Source organism: Orcinus orca, chromosome 2 (assembly GCF_937001465.1).
Source record: "Orcinus orca chromosome 2, mOrcOrc1.1, whole genome shotgun sequence".
Classification (NCBI taxonomy): domain Eukaryota; kingdom Metazoa; phylum Chordata; class Mammalia; order Artiodactyla; family Delphinidae; genus Orcinus; species Orcinus orca.
This window is the reverse complement of record NC_064560.1, coordinates 184,370,670-184,381,152: the sequence shown is the minus strand read 5'-3', so window position 1 is coordinate 184,381,152 and position 10,483 is coordinate 184,370,670. Positions and strand designations below refer to the sequence as shown.

Below are 10,483 nucleotides of genomic sequence, written 5' to 3'. Positions count from 1 at the left end.
AAATATGTGATACAGAGAAAGAGAGAGAGACTGCTATGACCTACTGATAAATAATATGATAGAGACAATAAATGGACTGGAGTTCACAGAAACGTGTGAATAATGAGGGTTGAAGCTGTTGAAAAAGGATTTTGAGGAAATAAGATTTAATCTGATCTTGTTAACTTTGCATATTTTGCATGAAATGCAAAGGGGGTGATTACCAAGAAAGGTGATGGAACACTAAGAGTTGGGCAAGAGAATGGTGCTCAATTGGCCTATTACTTTCAAGCTAAGAGCAACAAATTTAACCCAGTATGAATATCTTACAGTACATCTCCTCAACACTTATATTTTAACCTTCAAGTTGTAAACTGATAACCCAAAGAAGACCTAATGCCTAAATGGTCTTAACCTTCAGCTTTCAGAGACAAAAAATTAAATAAAAATGATTTAAAGAAAATTAAATAAAACTTCAATAAAATGTAATTAGTTGCCAATATTTTAAACCTGGAATATTTTACATTAAAAATCCATATCTTTTCAGTTTTTCTATTAAAATTTAAAAAAATCTGTTTTTGCCAACCCATCATTCTAACATGGCAACAATTATATGGAATTGAACATCAGAAGCTACTTTCTCAGACTGATTACACAAGTCCTTTACATATATTCTTTATGAATAGTCCTTTTCTATATTCCAACATCTAGCTGGTTTGCCTTTAGAAATTTCCTTAGCCATAAAGATATTTGAGATTTTAACCTCTATTCTCAACAGGTCAGAACATTCTGTTCTGAATACAAACATTGATGACTTATCCCTTTGCTCATGCAATTTGGTTCTTGGAGTTTCTTTCCCTTATCTCTCTAGGGTGAACTTATTCTAGTCATCAAAGACCCAGTTAAAAGGCTTTGTCTTCTGTGACTAACTTTAATGCTCATGCAAAATAAAATATCTCTTTCTTTGTGTTTTATAACACTTTCTACATTTTTTCATTAGAGCCATGACCACAATAGCTGTTCACACACCTCTCTCCCATGCTGTGTAATATAAAATCTATCAGATTAGGATTTACTTGTATGATTCTTCTATTCCAAAATCAACACCCTGCTTGGTACATGGTAGGCACTTTGAATCTCAGTCTATGCCAAGAGAGGCCATGTGTGATCCTGGATTTTAGGGGTTAAAAAGTCAGGGGATGAGAATTCTCATTTCTGGGGCCAACCCAGGGTATAATTTGGTATGTACTGATAATGGCTGTGGCATGTGCAGAGTTGGAGAACGGCACCAACACGTGTAGCCTAATGGGATTTGATACTACAGCAAGGTTATCAGCATCCTGTCTCAGATATCAGGAAGTGTCTCGACTAGAAGCTACAGAGACTACAGGGTCAGCAAATCAACTGTTATGACTGACTCACTACTGAAGTCAGGGCCCTGTTTCTGGTAACATCTTCCCCTAGGACAAATAAGAGAAGAAAAAAGTGGTAGATGCTACACAAAAGGAGAGAGAACGTTTTCCTATGCACACATGGGGACAAACCCTGGGGATATCCATAAATAAAGGCTTATCCATAATATGGATAAAGGATATCCATAAATAAACAGTTGCTTCTACACAGCAGGTGAGAGGGGAACCACATAAAGACTATATGCATTGTTACTGTGCCATAAATACATGTGTAGATATATACAAACAATAGGCAAATATTCACATGTATATTTATATATATGCATATGTACACAAAAATGTATGTATGTGTGTATGTGTATAGTTATTTTGTTAGTTAAAATTTTTCCAGTGTGGAAAGAAAATACATACAGCATGAGAAGGACACTTCTGCAGGAAAAGTGCAGAAGTTTGAGTGTTATTTCCTACTGTGGAAGACAAGATGCCATCATGAATAGAAGAGACAGTTTCATATATATTCACTAGAGAAAGGATTGTTGTTTTAACAGTAGTTTTTCAGTCATATATAACACATCTTAATTTATATCGAGATGTCATATAAACAGAAGAATCTGTCTCTAGAAGTTTGTAAAGAAACTTCTCATCTGTAAACAATTGTGATTTCTTCAAAGTACAGAAAAAAGTTTCTCAGGTTAAAAAAGAAACTTTCAGGCATTTTAATTTAGTTAATATTCAGTAAGCTAAATAACAGCAGGTGAGAGGAGAGCCACATAATTTTATATTTAAATATAAATATAAATTTTATATTTATATTAGGAGAAATCAAAGTAAAAAATCCATGAAATTAAAAAGCAAAATTAAAGTGGAACAATTATATATATATATATAATTTATATGTATATATTTGTATAGATATATATGCATTATATTTATGAAGATGCAGATGAAAGGATCTGATTGTGAGGGTATTGTTAAATATATAAAAGATAATGGGGAACTCTATAAGAAAAGATTTCTGAGGATGTATGAGGGAATGGCCTCCAATACATATGCTTCAGCAGAGGAAGGCAGGACAAAATAGAGGCAGGTGTAAGTAGTTTTTTATGCATGGAAGTGGGAAATTGAGGAAGAGATCATCATGTTTTCTCTGTGAAGTAAGAGATAAAATGGTTTGTCTGTGGAAGTCTGGGAAGCATTGCTGAGTTCCAGTTTTGAAAAATGTGGGAAGGAACCAACACTTTCAATACAGTAAAGAAATCATCAGGAAGAAACTTGGAGTAAGATTTACTGCAATTTTTTATGACTGGAAAGGGATGCTGATAACAGAACTGAGATGCCTAAAGGATCATATGAATTTAGAAAGGCGATGAATTGCAAATTTCACTGAGGCCCAGAAACAACCATAGCTAGGAAAGCAGGTTGTAATCCAAGAGAGTGATACCTGAATTTGTGATTACATAGTAGAAATAATCTACATTTAAATAAAATTCAGAATGTGAGAAAGAGGGGGCTAAGGAAAAAGTCTTAGAGAAGAGGACATTAAGGATAGAGAGTCCATGGTTACACTGGTATTACCAAGGATGATAAAGGCAGGATTTGGGTGGAGAAAGGTTAATGAGACAGTCACCAAAAGCTTTGGTAAACAACAGGGAGTGTACTAGATGTTTCTGTTGATGATGGCAATAACAAAGTGGTGAGAAATGTATAGTGAAGTGTCATGGATCTCAAATGAGTTGAAGGGTGTGGGTGTGCGTGTGTGCGCTAGTTTTACAAGAGAGTAGAGGACTTATTACTAGCATTACTACAGGAGAGTATAGAGTACAGTAATACTACTTCACCATCCAGGGGTACAGGTGTGGGAAAATAAGCAGCTAGCGTTTAAGGGGGCAGGTTAAAGTGGTATCTTCTGCTGAGAGTCAAGTTTCACTTATGGCAAAGAAATGAAGATGCTAATGATAGGGCTTTTTTGGTGATTCCAGATTGATAGTTTTAGAGATTATGGTGGGAAAGTTTTGGAGGTAAAGGTGTGGTAGAGAGCTGAGTCCAGGAAACACTGGGGAGAACAATGTACAGTACAGGATAAAAAAACACTAAGCCTTGCACATGAGGCATTGACCAATTTAAACAGAAAAGAGACCAATGATGAATGGAGGACCCCTTTGAGCATGGTGTTATTAAGTGTAGGGACGTGATAGTTTGACTTTTTCAACAGGAATGACTATAGGCCCAATAGGTTCCAACTCTGTCTATATGACATACATTTGGGATGAAGGTGGTTAGAGAAACCACCACCATAATAAATTAATACATTGCCATTTTATTTATATATTAGCCCTCCCTAAGTCTTTTTAGTGTGAATCATTGTAAGAGCATAATAAGTTTTATTATATTAATACCATTGATTTTCTGCATCTGCAAATCTAATGTCTGGTCTTTAAATCAGTATCTTTTCATCAAGGTCATTACATTTATAGGAGGCAGAGACTTGCAGCCAGAGAGTCTACTTTGGGAAAAAATTACATTATCATACCTTTTCAAGCACAACACATATGAACACAAATTTTTATCATATATGAAGAAAAAAATCAACCCATTAATCAGTATCACAATGAGACAGGCTATCCCCACTCTTGACCAAGAGCTTATATCTTAATTTTCTGAACTGTTAAAAAACATTCATACAATTGCCTATCTTTCACACAACTATATATCCTGCCAACTATCATTAATCTTTCTAAAGTAGAACTCAATTATAAGAGACCTTTGGAAAATGGGGGAAAAATGTGACTACTTGATTTCTTTGACTGCTCCTTTTGTTCACTATGCCAACATGCATTTTTCTAGACCGCTTTCTATATACTAGAAATCGTGTTAGGTCAAACCTCTGATCTTGAAGAGTTCATGAGTTTATGGTGTTCAATTCCCTCAACCTTCTGGCGATCCTACAGTTGACACACTTCAGTTTCTGATTTCATGTTGAATATTGATTTTCCAACATTTTCAACAAAGAAAGGTCATCCTAGCAAAAGATCCTTTACTTTAGTAACAATTTAAAATTTTTTTTCAAACACAAATGCTAAAACCCATGGCCTTCATTCAAATAAGCTTTCATTTAAACAGATTTTCTTCTTTTCTCAGACTTGAATTTAGCTTGTGACTTGACAGTTGAACAGCTGTTGACTTAAATTTCCATAAGACTGTATGTTTTGAAAAAGAAGATTAAAATACCTCACTTTTCTATTCAGGTCCAACAAAAACAAGGGCAGTTAAACCTAAACTATTTGGCTAAGAGAAAGGAGATAGAATTCTTTTCTTTTGCATTGTATCCTTTCATATCACTCCCCCATATCCCCTGAACCAGGATACACACACACACACAAAATACCTCCTGTTCTTAAAAGGAGCCCAAACTTGATTTTTCATGGAGATTTGTAGAAACACATGTAATGAAAATAGTACTGTTTATTTGACATCAAAGACCTTCTATTTCTGTCTATCTTTGTCAGCAGCTTTTAAAGCAATCTTGATAGCTGGCTTTATTGGATAAAATAGTAAAACCTCCACAAAAGAAAGAAAAAAAATAGAAATACTCAGGCACTTTAATTAAAACTTTGGAATAGAGATCCAGCATATTTTAGGTTAAATTCAGACACTCTAGCAGAACTTGTATGTACACATTCTTATTTGAACCACTCATTCGGTGCTCTTTCCTTTGTTTAAGCCTGGTGTTAATTCAAGTGGAAGAGTCGGAAGACTTTGCCTTCAGTATTTTTAAATAAAATAACCCTCTTGAAATGTATGTAACATTATAAAATCAGTGAATGCTACTTTTTTGGTAATCTGTTGAAAGGGAAATAATAAAAGTGGGTAAGACCCTTTTCTCTGATTTCACTGTATATGTAACCACGGTCCCCCCCATTCTGTTTTCATGTAGATGCAAAACAAAAAACAAGTGTACAGTTATCTTGGCTCTTAAACTAGAGAAGAATTCATGTAGTTATTTAAGGATAATGAGCTACATCAACAGTATCAGTCTGGCCAACTATGTAGCAGGCTTAATCAAGCAAAGCTGAGTCAGGTGCAATATTGAGTTCGGTAGGGCACACATGAAGGTTCAGGTAAGTTAACTGAACCATAGGGAGCTGCCATTTAAAAACTAGATCTTCAGGGCTTCCCTGGTGGCGCAGTTGTTGCGAGTCCGCCTGCCGATGTAGGGGACACAGGTTCGTGCCCCGGTCCAGGAAGATCCCACATGCCGTGGAGCAGCTGGGCCCGTGAGCCATGGCTGCTGAGCCTGCGCGTCCAGAGCCTGTGCTCTGCAACGGGAGAGGCCACAGCAGTGAGAGGCCCGCGTACCGCAAAAATAAATAAATAAATAAAATAAAATAATAGAACTTCAAAGTTCTATACATATTTTATTAGATTTCACATTGTAAAAACATCCCATATGTAAAATAGTGTTACATGTTCTCCAGAAAAAAAGCATTTAATGAACGTGAATTTTTATTAAACAATTTGGAATACAATTCTGATCATCAATATGACTGAAATTCTATGAGAATCCATCCACTCACTCAGCCAGTGTTTATTGAGCACTTGCTGGCTTCATTCAGCAAACATTCTTTGAGCACCTTCTCTGTGACAAACATATTTGTAGATATTGTGGACACAAGAATGAAATGTCATGTCTCAGGTCTCAACAATATAGAGATGAATGAAAGATTGCTTCTTCCTTTAAAGAGGTGTGGACAACTCCGAGAGAAGCAGGCATAACTAATTCTATGTCATAATAACATATAAAATAGGAATTAATAAAAAGGTTGTTAGTGCTAAGATAGAAATCAATTAATTGAGTAGGGGAAGGATCAGGGAAGATTTCCCAGCAGATTGATAATGGTCCACTAAGGACGAGGAGACATTCCCTAGGTATTGCAAAAGAAGGAGGAGTTCTCAAATCTATGAATGCTAAGGAAGATTTTATTTAGTTTCGACATATTTTTATTTGATCTGCTTTTTCACTTATTGTATACATACATTTCTGTATAAGCTTATTGCCCTAAACCTCATCATTTCAATAGCCATATTGCATTTTAATGCATGAATAAAGCACAGATTAATAAACTGTTCACTTACTATTAGGTATCTGTTTGTTTCTAGTGTTTCATTAAATTGTCAGATATTTCAGAAAAAAATAAATTTTGAGAAATGGAAGTACATTCACAGGATTGACCCTATAGTTTTACAGATGTTAAGAGTAAGATTTATCTCTGAGGAAACTGCAACAATTTATTTTAAATACTACCAGTAATATTTAAGTACACTTGATTTCCCAGAGGTTAAACAATTTTTTCTAGATCAACCATTAAATTTCAGCTTTACCAGGGCAAAGATTATTTCACTCATTAATATATACCTAGGACTTAGCATAGTGCCTGATATAAACACTCAGTAATGAGCTGCTAAATGGATGAATAAATGAATGAATGGGTGGACACCACCATCTTAACTTACCTCTGTTGATTTAATAGGTGTGTTTCAGCATCATAGAGTTTGCTTATATTCACATGTTAATTTATTATTTTATCATCATATACTATTCACCAAGTACTACATTAATGTTATAGGTTTATGCTGCACACAGTCTGGTTCTTAACCAGTAGACATACTACCTATTCTTCCCAGCTAAAGCATGCCAGTCTGTTATTTGCACAACTCCAGGGATTGGTAATGACTATCTAAGCCTACTTTCTTCTTTGCCAGATATCCGCTTTTTCGTCCAGCAGTGGCCATATCACCCATTTCTTACTATTGAGACTAAGATAAAGTTTTCTGAAAAAAGTTTCTTGGAATTATTTTTCTTCTTTTGTTGGAAAAAAAAAAAAAAGAAAGAAAACCACCTGAGGAAAAACCCATTTTTATCAGCATCTCCCATGGTGATTTACTTTGAATACAGCCATGATGTCTGGAGGTGTTGCAGCCATCTGGAAACCACATTTCAATATGCCTACAGTCAAAAAAAGTAACCAGCTTCAGACAACAGAGTAGAAGAATGTCCTTGGTAAAATTATTGAGTTGTATCAACTCTAGATTGTTCATCTCCGGACTTCCTTTTATTTAAGATAATTAAACACCGCTATTGCTTAAGTCATTCTGGGTGGGGTTTTCTATTATTTGCATCTGAAAATATTCCTGGCACAATTTTACTATGGAACTTTATGAAGGATACACTTAAACCATCCATCATAGCTTTAACATTCTCATTTTTCTCATCACTGATCAAACTTCTTATGATTTGGAATAAATATTACATTGTGTTTTTCTTTAATTTGACAAGTTGATTCTATTTAGGTATATCCCTTGCAGTTTATTTCAGCTTGTGGAATGAAGGAAGAGATTAATTAATTAATATTTAAACTCAGATTTAAAGCCCATGAAAACATACTGACTCATATTTCTGTACTCCTTTTTGATCATTGTTGGAATTTATGTAGTCAATTTTTAGCTTTCTTTCCACTGGACATTTTTATTCTTTTTAATATTATGTCAGAAAATTGTGGTGATTGTAGAGCGCTGCTGAGGGTGCGCGCATGGCCAAGGTAGCTGACAAAGGAGCAGGGGGCCGCCGCAGGAACCTGCCACCGACCTCCCTGGCTGCACGGGCCTCGGGTTCGCGGCCACTTTGACTGCCAACTGCACGGCCGAGGCCCCGCAGATCGAGGTCGGTCTCATTAACTGCAGCAACAAGCACCTGACGGCCGAGACGTACGGGTCCAAGGTGAACCAGTGGGCCAGCAGCCTGAAGAAGATGCAGATGCAGATGCTGGTGCAGCTGCCCGATGAGTTGGGCAGCGGGCAGCTACCTGGCGGCAGAGAAGGATGGCAACGTAACCTGCGAACACGAGGTGCCCAGCACTTTTCCATCGTGGCGCATGACGACGACGGCTGCAGGTCTCTTTAGTCCGAAGGACACCGGCTCTACTTTGGCAGCACTGAGGACCGCCTGTCGCGCTTCGCTCGGACCGCTTCGCCGGCTGAGAAGTGGAGCGTGCACATCGCCACGTACCCACAGGTCAACATCTGCAGCGTGGCCCGCAAGAGCTACGCGCACCTGAGCGCGCGGCCGGCGGACAAGATCGCAGTGGACCACGACATGCCCTGGGGCGTCAACTAGCTCATCACGCTGGCCTTCCAGGACCAGCGCTACAACTGGGACCCCGAGCCCGCCACCAGCTACACGCTTGAGTTCTGCTCCGGCAAGGTGGCTTTCCGCCACTGCGAAGCACCATCGGGGCAAGGGCACCAAAGTGGGGAAGGACGAGCTCTTCGCCCTGGAGCAGAGCCCCCATGCTACAGGGGGCCGACTAAAGGAACATGTCCACGAGCCAGGCTATGGACCTGCCGGCCAATCAGGACAAAGAGACCAACCAACAGATTTTCCAGCTGGAGATCGACCGCTATACCAAAAAGCACGCCTTCCGCACCCACTCGGGCAACTACTGGTTGCTGACAGCCACCGGGGGTGTGCAGTCCACCTCCTCCACCAAGGACACCAGCTGCTACTTTGACATCGAGTGGCATGATCAGAGGATTATACTGCGTGCGTCCAATGGCAAGTTTGTGACAGCCAAGAAGAATGGCCACCTGGCTGCCTTGGTGGAGACAGCAGGGGACTCGGAGCTCTTCTTCATGAAACTGATCAACAGCCTCATGATCGTGTTCCGCGGGGACCACGGCTTCATTGGCTGCCACAAGGTCACCGGTATCCTGGATGCCAACTGCTCCAGCTAAGACGTCTTCCCGCTGGAGTTTGGAGACGGCGCCTACAACATCAAAGACTCCACGGGCAAGTACTGATAGTGGGCAACGCCTCCTGGGTCACCAGGAGCAGCGACACCCCTGTGGACTTCCTCTTCGAGTTCTGCGACAACAAGTTGGTCATCAAGGTGGGCAGGCACTACCTGAAGGAAAGTCACGCGGGGGCCCTGAGGGCCTGCGCTGACACCTTCGACCACATCACACACACTGTGGGAGTACTAGGCCCCGCCTCCTGCCTCCCCTTCTCCTCCCTGCCCAGACCCCTCCTGTTCACTGTTCTCCAGGTGGGCTCCGCTGCGGCCAGAGCCCCTTACCTTTCAAACTGGAAACCCAGAGAAAACAGTGCCCTCACCTGTTGTCCCATGTGGCCTCCCCCCGGGCCGGTCAGCGGCTCTGACCCGGTCCTTGGAGGGATTTCAGTTCCCTCTGCCCTCTCTTCTCTGCCCTGAGAGAGGCTAGAACTTCTTTCTTCTGACCTCAGACGACTCTGAGACTTATTTCCCCGAAAAGGCCAAGGAGAAGTGGAGGGCTGGGCGGCCTTCCCGAGCCCCTGGGAGTGGCAGGTGTGTAACTGGAATCCCCTGTCCCCTCCTGAACCCCCCCTTCCCCCAGTTCCCAGGAGCCAAGCTCTTGCCCCAAGCCTGTGGGAGGCCCCCCTGGTGCACCATCCCTGCGGATGGACAGGAGGGGGCTGGCTCCTGCCGCTTGTGCATGGAGTAGGCCTGGTTTGGTGGCCGCTGGGGCCTGGCCGCTGCCTATCCTGCTGTGGCGCAGGGGCCACAGTCTCGTTTCTTTCACTCTGACCTCACTGGAAGCAGAAAAATGACCAAATCAGTGTTTTTTGGTTTTTGGGTTTTTTTAATGAAATGTTATTGCTACAGCAGCCCCAGGCAAGCCTGGTTGTAGCCATGAATGGTCTTAAAGGGGTCCTGTGGGGAGCTCTTGAGACGGCATCTCCGGGCCTGAGTGCCCTGCCTGCCCACTAGTGGTAGGGCAGGTGGTGCACCTCCCCAAATTCAAAGCCTGTCCCCACCTTACCAGGGGGCTCTCATTGGCCCCCTCTCTCCAGTGTGCCCTAGCCCCAGTCCCGTGTCCTCACCTGGTGGTGCTGGGGCCCTCACGGCCTCAGCCAGAGCCCCTGGTGTGATCAGTTCTCCCCTCCTGACTGGACTCCTGGGTGTCAGGAGGATGAAGCTGGGCGTTGTGCTCAGCCAGGAGCCCTGTGGAAGCCACCTGGCCCCTGACTTGAGGCCCGCCCCTGCCAGCTCCCCTCACCT

The 10,483-nt window shown here is 41.2% G+C and overlaps 1 pseudogene; it reads left to right on the top strand.

The window, feature by feature from the left end:
• Window positions 1-1,233: 1,233 nt before the first annotated feature.
• LOC101286493 (fascin-like) lies at window positions 1,234-9,428 on the top strand (annotated as a pseudogene).
• Window positions 9,429-10,483: the final 1,055 nt, after the last annotated feature.